This window comes from Gopherus evgoodei, chromosome 7 (assembly GCF_007399415.2).
Source record: "Gopherus evgoodei ecotype Sinaloan lineage chromosome 7, rGopEvg1_v1.p, whole genome shotgun sequence".
NCBI classification, from domain to species: Eukaryota; Metazoa; Chordata; order Testudines; family Testudinidae; genus Gopherus; species Gopherus evgoodei.
The window spans coordinates 9189452-9207296 of NC_044328.1; the positions used below are offsets into that span (position 1 = coordinate 9189452).

General features: G+C 39.2%; 1 protein-coding gene across 19 annotated transcripts in view; it reads left to right on the forward strand.

Annotated features, from left to right (window-relative positions):
* Positions 1–17845, forward strand: part of ADD3 (adducin 3) — a 184497-nt gene that overhangs the window by 101102 nt on the left and 65550 nt on the right. For 12 of the 19 annotated variants that reach the window (XM_030568095.1, XM_030568093.1, XM_030568104.1 and 9 more), the window contains one exon: positions 7140–7241. The exons of the other annotated variants lie outside the window; for them this stretch is intronic. The gene's annotated coding sequence lies outside the window, so the exon portion shown is untranslated. The remainder of the gene's footprint in view (positions 1–7139; positions 7242–17845) is intronic. 19 annotated transcript variants of the gene reach the window in all.

Sequence of the window (17845 nt, forward strand, 5' to 3'; positions counted from 1 at the left end):
TATAAAAAAAAACATAGTATACATTTGTTAATTCTATGGCAACTGTAAACCACACAAATGATTAATACTGTAGTTGGGAGGAGTCTGTGGCTTTGTATCTCAGTAAACTCAAGTTTCTCTATGCAAGAAAGTGGCTCTGAAAGAGAACTGTTTTCAGTTAGTAGGGGTGAAGCTCATGTTTTGGGGGGAAAAAAATAGAAGAACATGGTAAACATTTTACTGACTGCTAAGTATCATAAAATGCTGGTATCTTTTTAATCAAGTACTTGATTACAATTTAATTCTTCATCCAATATAGAAATTTTGTACATACTTCAGACTGCTCTCTTTGTAATTTACCAAAATTAGCAGACTGACAACTCCATGATCTGGCAACACTGAAGCTTGAGACATTGTGGCATGAACTTTGTGTAAGAGTGAGTTCATTCAATAAAAAATAAAAGGAGCATTTAAAGAGCCTTTTATTCCTACCATAAAGATGCTTTTGTGCTGTTGCTGCTGTGTATTTCACAGGGCAGTTGGGAAGGGATGCAGCAGAAAGTTGTTTGAAGAATATTTTGATTCTCTTCTATTTCAAACCTTTTTGTTTTCATCCTCAATGTAGTTAGGTGAATGGTGAGTTAAATTTTTGTATCTGAATTATTATTTTCCCCATGCAGTCAGTATTCAGTTAATCTATGTTTACCTCTTCTGCTAAGATTTTTTTTCTCTATTTTTACTGTTCATTGTGGGGTGGGGGGGTGGGAACATGGCGCCTGCTTGTGCTTCCATTTCGAACAATGGAAGCTTTTACTTCAGCAGGAGCTAGGTAGGGTTCTTGTTTTGGAGTACATTAAGATGTGTATTTCCACACTATATGTTCAGAAAAGGATTTAGTTGTGATATGATACAGTGATGAGTTATTGAAGCTACCTTTAAGATTTACCATTGAACGATTATGAATAGATGGATGTGTTTAAAACTGAGTAAAACCAGAATATATCATGAACTAAATCAAAATTACATAATACATGGCACTATAAATAGGGACTTATCAGAGGCATGTGTTTTGATTTAAAACTATAAGAGAAAGTTATATGTAAGGAGGGTTTTTTAATAGCCTTGAGTGTTGTAAGGAATATCATGCATTTATATTTCCTTATTTCTTGAGTTGTGAGCAGATTCTAAAAACAAATTTTTTAATGTCTTTTAAACTAGATTTTCCTGTAAAACTGCATTTAAAATTAACATATTTACTTGCAAAATATATTTTAAAAGTATTTCCTACAGGCAAATCTTGTTTCACCATCTGGAGATAGGTTTTACTTTTTATATTGCATTTTTTAAACTTAATTTATTCCATTAACTTTTATGAAGTCAGTCATATAAAGCTGAGCCTGGAGTTTGATACTCAGTTTTGGCATAGTTGTTTAGCATTGTTTCCACAGTCTGGCACTCTAATCCATTTCCTTGCCTCATTGAGCACCGAAAGTGACATAAATTGACATAACTAGACTTTGCTGATTGGTGCTGAGGAAGCAGCCTGAGAGGTGAACTTTACCCTACCATCCTGCCAATATATTTACATGGTTACAGAAGCAGGAATTTACATGTCATGATGTTTGCTGTGGGGTGAATCAATTCTTTAAAATATACACTATGTGCATTTGTAATTGTAACTTGTAGGGTTGCCTGAAAGCCCAGAGTTTCACCATTTGATTTGATTAGCCATAATTTCATCACGAAACAAAAGCTGCATAGGAGTGTCTTCGCTACCCAAAGGTCTGAGGTTCTAAACTGCAGTGTAGGTAGAGGACACTGATTTGGAATCTTCTGTGAAAGAATTTTCTCTGTTATAGTTTCCTTTACTCCTGGGGAAATTCTCTGCCAAAAGATTACAGATTCTACTCACGATATTTTTAAATGCTGCATATTTTGTTTTGTCAAAAAACACAATATAATCATGTGCAGTTGGGGCTCCCGCTGTCAACCCTGGGTGGAAAAAACAGAAAAAGGAAGAATTTTGGTGGAAATAATAAATTTAGGAAGTGGGGGGAGAGAAGAAATCTGCAGGGAACACTAATTCTGTGCAAATTCTGTACTGCGCAGTGATGAATTCCAGCAAGAGTATTATCTTGCAAAAAATTTGCTTTCTTTAGAAGTCCATGCTACATCTCAGGCATGGTGCAGTTTAGTTATGCAATCTCCTGGAGTTTGTTCTGCCATTAATTGTATTTTCCTCATTCTCATTAAAACTAATGAGTCATGTGTGCATACTAATGGAAGGACAAACCCTTAAAAATGTTTCTGGTAAATTTGATGGAGACAGAGCACGTTTTCATTATTACTATATTATGGCAGAGAGTCAGGTGTCTTGTTAGCAGGATGTTAATTATCTTTAAAGTACTTGTTAATTGGAAGAGAGTGTATAATGAAAATTTGTAACAAGCAACTTTTTTGATCTTATCGTAGTTACTATACTGTTGGATTAATTTGTCTGTTTAGGTATTCCATGCCCTGCATCATGTCTGAGCACTTATCTACAGCATATGTTACTTATAATTTATTACAGAAGCAATGTTACCTACTAAAAAGGCACACCGTGAATGAATAAATAAATGCTTTTTAGTACCAATAATTTCACTGTAACTTTGATGCCATCTAATATTTTAACTTCCTAGAAAGGATACCAGACGATTGTATAGAAATAATTTTAGGCTGAGAATGATTGATTGTAACTAAATTCTAGAAATAGTAAGGTCTGAGCTTAATCCTGAGATGTAATAATATACAGAGGATAACTATAATTGGGGATGCATTTTGGTATGTTAATTAGGGCTGTCAAGCGATTAAAAAAATTATCGCAATTAATCGCACTGTTAATAATAGAATAGCATTTATTTAAGTATTTTTGGATGTTTTCTACGTTTTCAAATCTATTGATTTCAGTTTCAACACAGAACAAAGTACAGTGCTCACTTTATATTTCTGATTACAAATATTGGTGCTGAAAAAAACAAAAGAAATAGTATTTTTCAATTCACCTCATACAGGTACTGTAATGCAATCTCCTTATCGTGAAAGTTGAACTTACAAAGTAGAATCATGTACAAAAAATAACTGCACTCAAAACAATGTAAACTTTAGAGCCTACAAATTCACTCATTCCTACTCCTTGTTCAGCCAGTCACTCAGACAGACAAGTTTGTTTACATTTGCAGGTGATATACTGCTGCCTGTTTCTTATTTACAGTGTCACCTGAAAGTGTGATGATGGGTTCTGCTCAATAACGATCCAAAGCAGTGCAGGCTGACACATGTTCACTTTCATCATCTGAGTCACGTTGCCGCCAGCAGAAGGTTGATATTCATCATTATTATTATTATTATTATTATTATTATTTATTATTATTATTTCGGTGGTTTGGGTTCTGTAGTTTCTGCATCGAAGTGTTGCTAAGACTTCCAAAGGCATGCTCCATACCTTGTCCCTCTCCGCTTTGGAAGGCACTTCAGGTTCTTAAACCTTGGGTCAAGTGCTGTAGCTATCTTTAGAAATGTCACATTGGTCTCTTCTTTGCATTTTGTCAAATTTGCGATGAAAGTGTTCTTAAAATGAACAACATGTGCCCGGTCATCTGAGACTGCTATAATATGAAATATATGGCAGAATGTGGGTAAAACACAGAGCAGGAGACATACAATTCTTCCTCAAGAAGTTCAGTCAGAATTTAATTAACACACTTTTTTTAACAAGCGTCATCAGCATGGAAGCATGTCCTCTGGAATGGTGGCTGAAGCATGAAAGATGCTGAACATTCATATGCAATCTGACATGTAAATACTTTGGAATGCTTGCTACAAAAGTGCCACGTGAACACCTGTTTTCACTTTCAGGTGACATTGTAAATAAGAAGCTGGCAGCATTATATTCTGTAAAATGTAAAAAAAAAAAAAAAAAAAAAAAAAAAGAGTGATTGTCTTATTTCAGAGTAGCAGCCGTGTTAGTCTGTATCCGCAAAAAGAACAGGAGTACTTGTGGCACTTAGAGACTAATTTATTTGAGCATAAGCTTTTGTGGGCTACAGCCCACTTCATTGGATGCGTGCAGTGGAAAATACAGTAGGAAGACAGACAGACACACACACGGAGAGAACATTAAACAATGGGTGTTACCGTACACACGCTAACAAGAGTGATCAGTTACAGTGAGCTATTACCAGCAGGAGAGAAGAAAAGTTTTGTAGTGGTAATCAAAATGGTCCATTTGTAGCAGTTGACAAGAAGTTGTGAGGAATAGTGTGTGTGTGGGGGGGGGAGGGGAATAAACATGGGGAAATAGTTTGATCCATCCACTCCCAGTCTTTATTCAAGCCTAATTTAATGGTGTCCATTGCAAATTAATTCCAATTCAGCAGTCTCTCTTTGGAGTCTGTTTTTGAAGGGTTTTTTGTTGTAATATTGCGACTTTTAGGTCTGTAATCGAGTGACCAGGGAGATTGAAGTGTTCTTCGACTGGTTTTTGAATGTTACAATTCTTGATGTCTGATTTGTGTCCATTTATTCTGTCCAGTTTGGCCAGTGTACATGGCAGAGGGACATTGCTGGCACATGATGGCATATATCACATTGGTAGATGTGCAGGTGATAGTGTGACTGATGTGATTAGGTCCTATGATGGTGTCCCCTGAATAGATACGTGAACAGAGTTGGGAACAGGCTTTGTTGCAAGGATAGATTCCTAGGTTAGTGTTTTTGTTGTGTGGTCTGTGGTTGCTGGTGAGTATTTGCTTCAGGGTGGGGGGCTGTCTGTAAGCAGCTCACCTTAACTAATCACTCTCATTAGAGTGTGTATGGTAACACTCATTGTTTCATGTTCTCTGTATTTGTGTATATATATTACCCTACTGTATTTTCCACTGCATGAATCCGATGAAGTGGGCTGTAGCCCATGAAAGCTTATGCTCAAATAAATTTGTTAGTCTCTAAGGTGCCACGAGAACTCCTGTTCTTCTTGATTGTCTTAGTGGTTGAACAAGAAGTAGGACTGAGTGAACTTGTAGGCTCTAAAGTTTTACTTTGTTTTGACTGCAGTTATGTAACAAAAGAAAATCTACATTTGTAAGTTGCACTTTCACAATAAAGAGATCACATTACAGTACTTGTATGAGGTGAATTGAAATACTATTATCATTTTTACAGTGTAAGTATTTGTAATAAAAATATAAAGTGAGCACTGTTCACTTTGTAATTGAAATTAATATACACCTCTACCCCAATATAACGCAAATTGGGATATAATGCGGTAAAGCAGTGCTCCGGGGAGGCAGGGCTACACACTCCGGTGGATCAAAGCAACTTCAGTATAACGCGGTTTCACCTATAACGTGGTAAGATTTTTTGGCTTCCAAGGACAGCGTTATTTCGAGGTAGAGGTATATTTGAAAATATAGGAAAACATCCAAAAATATTTAACAAATTTCAGTCGGTATTGTTTAACAGTGCGATTGCAACTGCAATAATTACAATTAATTTTTAATTACAATTTTTTGTGTTAATTGCATGAGTTAACTGCGATTAATCGACAGCCCTAATATTATCTTCTTTCAGGATTGGCAGCATAACTGTAGTTGAATGGCATGTCATGCAAATTGCATTGTATTCTGCATCTTGAGCTGCAGTATCCACAGACTACATATTTTGTTTAATAAACAAAACATGATTTCTTTGTCATTCTGCAATCACAGAAGAGAGCTGCCACTCCTTCTGTGAAGCAGATATCCTTGCTGGAGTCCTGTGACACATAGTGGGAATTCACTTCCTGTCAGGAAATCCTCTTTTTTCAATGTTTTATCTTGCTGAGGCAACCAAGAGTGAACAATAGGCTATTAAAGTATTAGAATAAGAAGTGTCATAACTAACCCAACATGTACTTCTTTCTGAGTATTATCCTGAAAGAAAGCATTAGCTAGCCTTCAGAATTAATTCAGTAATCAGTAGCAGTAGTGTGTAACAGCCTTAACAATTGTTTTTCAAATATTAAGCAAAAACTTAGTTTTGTGTTGAACTTTGAGAGCTTCCTGTCGTAGTTTCCTGTAGTAAAAATGATAAAAATAAACTTAGTAATTCAAGAGTATTGGCAAAGAAAAGTTGCTTTTTTTTCCTTTTTGACAATCTAAATTCATCATTTTTGGAAATAAAACACACTAACTATTTTATGGAATTCTCATTATATTTTGAAGAATGACTGACTACATAAATGGTATAATGAGATTTCATTTTTGGTATTGATATGTAATTGAGCACATTTGATACAGAAATCAGAATCTCTTCTAATTACTAGCCCCTCAAATTCCACCTGGGATCAGAAAGTCAAGCTGAATTCTTTCCATCTCATGCACCATTATCAGCAGTGAAGATCTACAAGGCTAATTACTCTTACACTTTTTGCCCTGAAGAAGTCAAATAATCTTTAATGACGTTGCACAGACACAAATGAGTGGAATTTAGTAAACAATGCTGATGATGCACCAAAAGGAAAAGAGTTCGCTTGCTCTGCCTAGGCAGCCTCACAAGGGGTAAAATGTAGTGAAAGCACATTTTAGTTCAGGGATAGGCAATCTATGGCACACATGCCAAAGGCGGCACGCAGTCTGATTTTCAGTAGCACTCACACTGCCCGGGTCCTGGCTACCGGTCCAGGGGGCTCTGCATTTTAATTTAATTTTAAATGAAGCCTCTCTTAAACATTTTAAAAACCTTACTTACTTTAAATACAACAATAGTTTAGTTATATATTACAGACTTATAGAAAGAGACCTTCTAAAAATGTTAAAATGTGTAACTGGCATGTGAAACCTTAAATTAGAGTGAATAACTGAAGACTTGGCACACCACTTCTGAAAGGTTGCCAACCCCTGTTTTAGTCAATACAATAAAGAGACGGACTCCACATTATACCCATGTGAAGTGGACCTCTTGAATAGAAAGATGTCATTTTTATATAGATGCTTTCTTCAGGGTAGAACTGTTCTTTAAAGACATTTAAAGTTGAAGTTTGTTTCACATTATAATCTCAGTTTGCACATAGACACTTACCCTTAACTAACAACAACAACAAAAACAATCCTCCTGAAATTTCATACCACATCTCCTTCCAGGGTAGAATTTTTCTGCCTGCATTGTGGTGGAATGAACAGATCTAATCCATGAGTAATATCCAGACCAGTGGATGCCTTCCATTATGAGAAATAAAAATTAAGGTAAGGAGACTAGTTTTCTGTTTTACATTGTGTTTGTTTGGCATACACATCATAAAAAAATTTGTTGATTTTTTTTGCAAATATTTAATATTGTGGGATTGCTAGATGTAATTTGGGTTACTATCCACACACTAATACTAAATTGCTCACTTAGCCCTAATCCAAAATCCATTGAAGTAAGTGGGAGGTGTTTCACTGACTTCTATGGGCACTGGATCAGGCTGTTAGAGATCAGTTCTGAAATGCTGGGACTTTCCCGATTGTCTTCATGGGGAACAGAATCAGGCTCTTGATGCAGGAAAAAGTATTTAAAAGTCACTGTGTACATCATCTTCAATTCAATATGGGCATATAAAACAAATCTATAGCTGTAGCTAAACCATGAGATACAGTGTGTCATGCCTCTGCTCTATTGGGCATAGTGGAGGTCATTCTAATTTTATTAGGTGATTGGCACTGGTTGTGGGCCTTTTTCACAAAGGAATTTCTGTTCAAAATATAATGTAACAAGTACATTCATATGTTAGCAGCAGATTCCCGTGGAAACTTTGTAAACTGATGTTAACAGACAGAAGTAAAGGTCTTACTATTGTGGGAGACCGCCTATTTTTTCTGTACATCTTTCACAGTAATTTTCTGTTGTACTATTCTAATTCTGCATAATCTTAAGACTTTTTAATGATTTTCTTTAGAGAAGGGGCACTAACATGCTTTTTGAATGCATGGATGATGGATTTATTGTCATTATTGCAAAATAAGGACTATCTTTCAGTTTCTTGCTTAAGACCTCTCTTGGGTATAATACATAAAGTATCATAGAATCTCAAGCTTTGAACTGGTTACCTTCATGTTTAGAAGCTGTAATTTAGCAAGATATGGCCAGAAACCTTAGAAATATTTGTAGTTCAGTAGGTATCTGATCTTGTTTGAAGACTGGTCCCTATATACATTCCACACATGGATATGTATGTGCTCCATGCACCTGAGACTGGAGATTTATAGCAAGTAGTGTCTGTTGGCCCATGCATTAAGCTGTTGCTCTCCTCATGCTTCAAAACAAGAGCATTAAGGGTGGCATGGACCAATGCCTCTCTGGTTCCTTCTTACCAGCGCATGGCCTGAGCTGGAATTTGCTGCATCCACTATGATCGTCTTCTACTTCTATACTTGTAAATACGTATTGTAAGTAGTTTTTTAGTAAGCGTAGACTTTGTTTTAGTGTTATAGTTAACATAGCTTAGTCTTCTTGTCTCAGGAAGTCTCTCCCCATTAAGGAGGATTATGCCAAGGTTCCTGGGGTTTAAGGACTGTCTTGTGCCCCTGTTCTTTCTCTGTCAGGAACAAACACCAGTGCTGCCTTTATTGCCTTGGGGAGGTTCATATTGCCACCAAGTACAGCATTTGCTGTTCCTCTGTAACATACCAGGTGTGATACAGCAGGGCCAGAGGGCAGCAGGAGAGTGATAGATGAGAGGTATATAAGCCCTAGGATGATCAGAACCTTATTCCTTGTGGACTAAGGAGAGATTACTACAGGGTAATTATAGCACCTGGAGCCAATTAAGGCCCCTCCTGAGACCTAATAAAACCCCCTGATTGAGTCAGATGGGGAGGGGAAGGAAAGTTGACTAGAGTTGGAGGAGTACTGTTGTCAACTGGAGTACCAGGGGATGGGAAACCTTCCCCAAGCAGAAAGAGGGTAAGCAGTCCGCAATGCTGAAGGGGCTGGACCTAAAGTAGTGAGTGGACCCGGGGCTCTTCCCCACTTCTCTCCCTCCCACACCTGGGGCAAGGGGTGGCACTCCAACCCACCACACTAACGAAAAGCACGGGACCCACAACAGTAACATTGGCAATTTGTGACACAGCGTACAATCCAGACTAAAGAGCAGCTGTGTCACCTCTGCCCTGAAACCTGGGATTCTTCACAATGCCTTGCTGAAGGAGCTCCCGCCTGTGCTGTTCACAAACATCCTTCCAGCATGCAAGCCATATCCTGTGTGTAACTGCAGCCTGCCAGCTACATTTGAGTTATGCTCTGGCTCTTACCAGCCTTGGTTGGACCCACAACACACTCCCAGTCTTACATTTCGGAGGGGGACGGGACTTAGTCCTATACCACCTAGCCCTCTCCTGGACAATAGAAGCGATGTTAGGTACATTTATTTCTTTAATGGAAATAATATGCACACAACTTGCCACTCCAAATGGAGTTTCCTAGACATTTCAGTTTAAACACCATTGGAGGAAATGACTGAGCAGGCGGATACCTTGTTTACTGTCCTGTCAGCCTCTACCCTGCCCTGTGTCCCACTACCAGTGCATGACAGTATCCTCAAAATTGCCACGGCCCTCTGGCAAACTCCTTCATCCATCCGTCTCTCCCATCTTTAAAAGGGCTGAAAAGAAATACTTTGTCCCAACCAAAGGGTTTGAGTACCTTTACACCCACCCTCCCCTGGGGCTCACTGTGGCCTCTGCAGCCAGTGAAAAAGATAAACAAGGGTATATCAGCTCAACTCCCAAAAACAGAGGCCAAAAGATTGGACCTGTTTCTGTTTATCTCCTAGGGAGATAAATTTCGACTTATGATTCTCCCTCTGTAAGTTCGAGTCCCTCCCACAGGGTTTGCCCCAGGAATTCAGCATGCTCGTGGAAGAGGGCATCACGGAGGCTCAGTGTTCCCTTGAAATAACATGGGACACAGCTGACTCAGTGGCTAGGGTGGTTGCATTGGCAATGATTATGAGGTGCAGCTCCTGACTTCAGGCCACTAGCCTCTCCCAAGATATGCAGACCTCAATCCAAGACCTCCCATTCAATGGGATCAGTCTTTTTTCAGAGCAGATGGATGCGAGGCTGCATGGGTTAAGACATTAGGGCCACCCTTTGCATGTTGGGCATGTTTATGCCACAAGTCTGCAAGAAAGCTGTTCTGGCTGCCGCCTATGCCTTGGCAATCTCGTCCAGGGTCTGCAAGGAGAAGGGACAGGGATGTTAGTTTCAGCTGCTGCTGCCCTTCCTCCTCCCGCTCAACTTTGCAGCCTGGCCTAGCAATGCACCCTGGGGGCCAGAAGCACTCATTTTGAGGGTGCGGTCCAGAGCAACACCCCAGTCATCTCCCAGGATCCACCCTGTTCTTTTCTCAACTGTCTTCATCCCTACCGTTTGGCATGGTTGCAGGTCACCTCGGACCACTGAGTGCTGGAGGTTTTTAAGAGAAGGTTAGACAAACACCTGTTGGGGTGGTCTAGATAACACTTAGTCCTGCCATGAGTGTAGGGGACTGAACTAGAGGACCTCTTGAGGTTGTTTCCAGTCCTATGATTCTGTTCTATGATCCGAACATATTCATCCCCTGGACAGTATGAGGGCCCACTCTACGAGATCACAAGCAACTTCACCAGTAGCTGTTTGAGATGTTCCAATACTGATGGACTGGTAAGGTGGCTACCTGGAGTTCCATCCACATCTTTATGAAGAATTACTCTCTGGACCAGGCTTCCTTGGCACATGCAGCTGTGGGAACAGCAGTGTTAGACATTCACGCCAACTACATTCTCGCACCCTCCTCCTATTTGAATACTACTTACCAATCACCAACATGGGGAATTACACATAGGGGCCACCACTCAAACAAGAAATGGAGGTTAACTACCTGCAACTGAAGGTTTTTCAAGATGTGTGGTCCCTATCTATGTCTTGCTAGCCACCCTTCTTCCCCTCTGCTTTGGATCCTATCTGATTTGCTGTAAAAGAAGGAACTGGAGAGGCATTAGTCCATGCCACCCTTTATTTCCTTGGTTTGGAGCATAAAAGAAGCAAATGCAGATGTGCGGACCAACAGATACTACTTGTTACAAATCTCACTCGGGTGCATGGAGTGCATGTGTACCCAGATGTAGAATACAGATATGAACCACACATCTTGAAGAACCTCCAGTTACAGGTAAGTAACCATTTCTAGTAATTGCCTGTTACACTCCCACTTGTATACTCCCTATTTTGTTCAACACTACAGTCAGTCCAAGTAAGATTCACTCTTCTAGATCAACACCCAATGGCAATTGTTGGGAGTTTTGGGTGCTTGTCATCCTTCAGTCTTAGATCCTTAGAAAATTGAGCAGCTATGTTGTTTACTACAAATATCAGTTGTACAACTGCTTTTCATTCGCTAAGATTGTCCCTACCAGCCTTAAATTTGTTGTACAGATTTTAATTCCTTCGTATGTTCCTATAAAACACCTTCTTGCATTAAATTTATGAAACTTTTCCTGCACAAGCACAAAATCTATTAGATAATCTTTATCATAACAATGATGCAACCTCTTAACCATTTTAACGAGATAGTTTGGTATCTAAGACGCGTTTGGCAGCTGTCCATGTTTGAAAATTTAGCCCAGCATCCTTTGTCGTATGTCAGACTTTATTGCAGTTTCTTGAAGAGCCTTGTAAAAACGTACTACTTTATTTCCACTGAAAAATATTTTTCTTGTTTAGGATCAGTCAATAAAAAAATGATTTCACAAATGGTCCTTATTTTAAACAAAAAGTATCCAGCATTTACAAGTACCCTGTGGTACAGATTGTTAAAAATGAATATTAGAGATTCAGGAATTAAAGAAAAACATTTGTAATGATTCCTTGAAAAGAATTAGGAAATGGAGGGGGTCTTTTGTTTGTGGTTTCTTTTGTTTTTTTGAGAGAGATAAACATTTAGTTCTCCCATAAATTATTATGGACTAAATTCTGCCTTCAGATGTGGGCATATCTACCATTTACTTCCGTCCAAATTACAAGCATCAGAGAGAACTGTGCATGGCTTGTTGGATCATATGTTAAAATCTAATGTATTGCACAGGGGCTCAATAACAAACTAGTTATCTTGGAGGCAGAGTTTTGTTTTTTGTTTTTTTTTCCCCCTCTTCCTACAATATTTAGCAGAAAAATATTGTGGAAAGTAATATTTTTGGATGGATCGGTTTTGGAAACTTGGGCTGAACTCTGAAGAGAAATTCCATTGCTTTACTCATTACATTTCTTCATCAGACTTGCAAAATTGTGTTTTTGTTGTAAATTGCCCAGGTATGTATCCAATTTTTTTAATCCGTCTCAAAGAAATGGACAACTTAAACCATTTCTAGTTTTTAAATGGATTTAAATTAACTGGAAGACATTGCACTTCAGTTTGGAAATGATAGTGTTTTGAGGCTATTTTTCCAGGTTATGTCTCAAACCTCTTCTGCATATGAAGAAGGTTCTTTCTGATCTATAGACAAATAACTTCTTTAAAGCTTGCAACATATATGCAGTTGTGCTATTATGCTTTACAAAAGGTCCACCAAGATTTTGTATAATCAGTTACATAAATAGAAATACCATAGTGACAGATGCCTTAGGAATACCTGAGATATATTATCTATAGGTGATATTTTCTGATATGTCATCCTTTTATTAAGAACTTCTAACTTAATGTAGCTATTAGCTGATATGCTGTTGGGCCATCAGAGGGCCAAAAGACTACCTAGCCCTTGGTACTCTCTGTGATGGAGTTAGGGAGAAAGGGTGTCTTTGCCATCATCTCTAGTTATTTTTAATGCATTCCCTTTCTGTCTCTTCCAGTCCTTTGGATGATTGTTTAAGATGAGGGACACTGCACCTTAGCCTAATAAACTTTCATATGGCTTTAGTATTGGTCAGCAGCTCTATATAGTGGCTTCAGGAATCATACCTGAATGCATTCTCTGTGACCAATTGTCTGCCTTGTGGAAGATTGACAATTTGCAGACCGTATGTATGCAGTTTGCACAAACAGTCCAGACCAAACACAATGTTACATGTATCCCAGAGCAACACTTCTCTCCTGCCAACAAAATTAAGTCTAGCTGCACATAAAACTGTTGTTGCCAGAATGCCATTTCTTTTTATATATTAATGAGTGAAAAGAAGTTGGAGCTTGAGAATATAATGTGTATATACCCTGTAATTCTACCTCTTCTTCATGAAAATAGGCTGGACTGAAAATTTTTTTGAATGCTCTCTTTATGTACAAATATTTTGAGGTTATGTACATTATCGTCACCAGTGTACCTGATATAGGTCACTTCATGAACCTGCAAAGCAATAAAAGCCTTTTCCACTTTCCAAATACCTTATGTTTCATCAGGCTTTCAGGGGATAAAGATCTATTCTAAGTCTATTAATTAGAATTAATACGAAAATGAATGACTCAAATACACTGCAAACTTATCAGCAAGTGCCATGTAACTTAATGGTATGCCTACACTTGTGAGGCAAGGGTTCTGTGTATGATGTTTGGAGTGTTTTATATTTGTGGTTTCTGGCTTTTGAGCTTAAATTGAAAATGCATGGAAAAATATCGGTCAGTCCACATAGAGTGGAATTTAACAAGCTTCTTCTCATCTGTGTGGCTCCTTTGTAATCCCAATCCTGATCAGTTTTGAGTAACTTCTAGCTAAGAAGGAGAATAAAACTGATGAGACAGGGTAGAAATCTAGATAGTGCAACTACTACAATTTTTTAAAAAACCCAAAACCTGATAACGGTAACTCTTTCTTTCCAGTCTACATTCATTTGTATCCAAACTCAAAATACCGTCCAGTGATCAAAACCAACAATTGTAAACTCCCATTCCCATCCCTTCCCAAAAATACAAACACAATGAACTACCAAGCTAGGGACATACAGTTTCAAACTAACACCACTAATGAACCAACATCCATACTCCTTCCAACAGTCTTAAGCTTAACCCGTAAACCAGATTCTCTTTACAGGTTGTTCTTTGGAGTAGACAGTATTTTTTAAAGCATACAGTGCACCCTCATTATTATGAAAGAAAAGCCTATGCTTCCTTGATTTGATGTGACTACAGTCTCCCAAAATACTTATGGGGCCTGTTATAAATGTGGCTTCTAATTTAGGGTGTTTTTTCCCCTAATAAAAAGACAACAAATATCTTTGGCAGGCATCTGTCACCATCTATTCTACATACTGTAAATGGTCTGATTCTTTTGCATGTTCTTAGGCTAAGGTGGACATCTCTAATTCTATGAAAAAAGTAAAAGCAATGTTAGATTTTTCCAGAAGTACAAAAAACAGATGCATGAATCGAATAATAGAGTAACAGAGAAAAGATCAAGCATGCTTTCTTCTGTAAAGCAGACAGTGGTATGTGCCCTCGAGCTTTGATGACAGAGCAATGTTTTCCTCCTTTATGCTGTAGCTTAGGGGTGGGCAAACTTTTTGGCCTGAGGGCCATATTGGGGTTCAAAACTGTATGGAGGGCCAGGTATTGAAGGCTGTCCCCCAAACAGCCTGGCCCTGCCCCCTGTCTGACCCCTCCCACTTTCCGCCCTGTGACTGCCCCCCCTCAGAACTCCTCCAACCATCCAGCCCCCACCCTGCTCCTTGTCTCCTGACCGCCCCCTCCTGGGACCCCTGCCCCTAACCACCCCCCGGAACCCCACCCCCTATCCAATCCCTCCCTGTCCCCTGACTGCCCTGACCCCTATTCACACCCCTGCCCCCTGACAGGCCCCCGGGGACTCCACCCACTATCCCAGGGGTAGGCAACCTATGGCCCGTGTGCCGAATGCAGCACGCGAGGTGATTTTCAGTGGCAGTCACACTGCCAGGGTCCTGCCCACTGGTCCGGAAGGCTCTGCATTTTAATTTAATTTTAAATTAAACTTCTTAAACATTTTTAAAACCTTATTTATTTTACATACAACAATAGTTTCGTTATATATTATAGGCTTATGGAAAGAGACGTTCTAAAACATTAAAATGTATTTCCGGCACGCGAAACCTTAAATTAGAGTGAATAAATGAAGACTTGGCACACCACTTCTGAAAGGTTGCTTACTACTGCCCTATCCAGTCCCCTCTGTCCCCCCTACAAACCTCTTTTAATGTGCTTGATTTGCGTTTCCTTGTGGAGAGACTGTGAAAGATCTTTTCTCTCCCCCAATCTTGGCCCCCTAGTGGAATATAAAAGTTAGTACTCTGCATGTACCCATTTGTGCCACCCTGGCTTTTAGGAGGATAATTATATCCCTACGGCCAGGTCCACAGTACAGCGTTAAATCGATTTAAACAGCGTTAAATTGATTTAACGCTGTAACCGTCCACACTACAAGGCACTTAAAATCGATTTTAAGGGGTCTTAAAATCGATTTCTGTACTCCAGCTAAACGAAAGGAGTAACCCTAAAATCGATATTACTAAATCGATTTAGGGTTAGTGTGGACAGATATCGAAGTTATTGGTCCTATTCTTTTACTGAGCTACCCAGAGTGCACCACTCTGGAAATCGATGGTACCCTGGGACCATGGACGCACACCACCGAAGTAATGTGCCCTAGTGTGGACGCGTAAAATCGATTTAAAGCTGTAGTGTGGACGTAGGCTTACACATGGTACAGGCTTCCCTTCAGCTGTGTAGACATGCTTCTGTTTGTTTTTTTCCTTTAAATTGAGTAAGTTCAGGTGAGAGAGAAGACAGTTTAAATCACAGGAAAAAGGTTTGTGAAGTCAAGCTAGTTTTGCATCCTGAAAAACATTTGAAATCCCTGCAATGTCCACAGTATTTTACTTAGCATGTCAGGCATGTAGCTCATGTGGCATGCTATTTGTGTGGCTCATTTCAGAGCATCTTTTGTTTTGCCCAGACATGAGGGAGAATTACAAGAGAAAACGAGGTAATTCATGAATCTCTCTGGAAAGCAATAGTAACTTTCACCTGTAGTGTTTAAAATGCGTGGGAAGGACATTATTACTTTCCCTTCTTATAGCTGATTGATTGTCTCACTCATTGTTTGTGTTCTAGCAAGGATTCTAACAGTAAGCCTTTAGCAGTTGTTCAGAATTCAGAGACACGTGTGCTCATTGGTTTGGGCTTCTGATCATTCTGTATTCTCCATTCACTACACTGGCTGCCTCTAAACTGATGATTTGACTTTAAATTGCCTTCCTTAAGAACTAGATTAAATGATCTTCTATTATTGAGGCTTATGAGATTCCAGAACGTCGTTCAACTCTTAGTAGTATTTACATTTGTAATCACTTCAATGGAAGGTGTTGCCCAGGGGAAGAAACCAGGTCAAGCCCTCTAGTACAATGCAACAGTAGTTAAAAACTTTGGGATTCATATGTACATTTATGTAAGTAGAACTTGATCCAGAACAAGAAAAGGTGGTGCCTTCTTAAGGCATCCTGTGTTGCTTCTGAACTTACTAGTTAAAGGGTTTTTTGTTTTTTGCTTTTAAATGATTTGAGGAAACCTTAGGCAGTGTGAATCGACCACAGAAGAGGTAGTTTGTGCTCTACCATCAACCCTCAGGGATTCCACTAAGGAAGACAAATTTAATCTGCAATAGAAGGCTCAGTAGTACTAGGAGTCTACTGTGAAAGATGGCTCTTTCCTTTCTAGCAGTGCAGCCATACACAAGAGCACTTGTGAGTACTTTGAGCAACTACCAAACCCTCTGAGTGGCAGGTTTCAGAGTGGTAGCCGTGTTAGTATGTATCAGCAAAAGCAACAAGGAGTCCTTGTGGCACCTTGGAGACTAACAAATTCATTTGGGCATAAGCTTTCGTGAGCTAGAACCCATGTTGCCCTAGGGGAAGCAGGCCAACCACTTGCTCAGTCAAGAGAAAAACATTGCGCACCAGAATGTTGTTACTCCTACTTACCTAACATTTTTGTTCTCTTTTATTGAGAAGGTAGCACAATGTTGTTCACTGAATTCAACTGGCACAGGCTTAGGAATTTTATATTTTAATGTTGTTTGTGTGACTTTGTCTTTTAAACAGGATGCTTCTGTTTATGTAGTGAAGCAAGATGTTTTGAACTATGAAGTTATGTCAGTGGTTTTTGAGCAGTTATTAAATGTCAGCATGTCCACTGTAAATCTTGTCTACTGTAGTTTGCAATTTACCTATCAAAATCCCATTCTGTGTCTGAAAATGCATCCCAGTTTCAACAGTGTCTTCTAAAGATCATAGAAATGTAGGTCTGGAAGGAACCTTAAGAAGTCATCAAGTTCAGCCTCCTGCTCTGACATAGGACTGGATAAACCTAAACCATCCCTTACCAGTGTCTGTCCAACTATTTTTTAAAAACCTCCAGTTCTGGGTATTTCACAACCTCCCTTGGAAGCCTATACCAGATCTTAACTACCCTTATAGTTAAAAAGATTTTCCTAATATCCTTTGATGCAGGTTAAGCCCCTTACTTTCCTGATGTTGTCCTTCCCCACTAAGTACAGGGCCTATGTTTTCTTTTGGCGCGTTGATCAATTATAAAAAATGTATATATGCAAAAAAACTGGGTTTTAAGTTTTTGTTTCCTCCTTTCTGCTGTCTCTGGAAGGAACATTCCTCAGCCCAGTAGAAGGCTAGTGTAAATGCTATGAGGCAGAGAGTTCCAAATGATCTACCCTGAAGGGATGTGTGGGGGTGGGCAAAAGTTACTGGATCTGCTTTGTAAGAATCTGCTGTCAGGGAATCTACATGTAGGAGCACAAAAGGACTCAACACTGCATCTCTGCATCCTGCACTCAGGTGGGGCATTGATTCAGTCC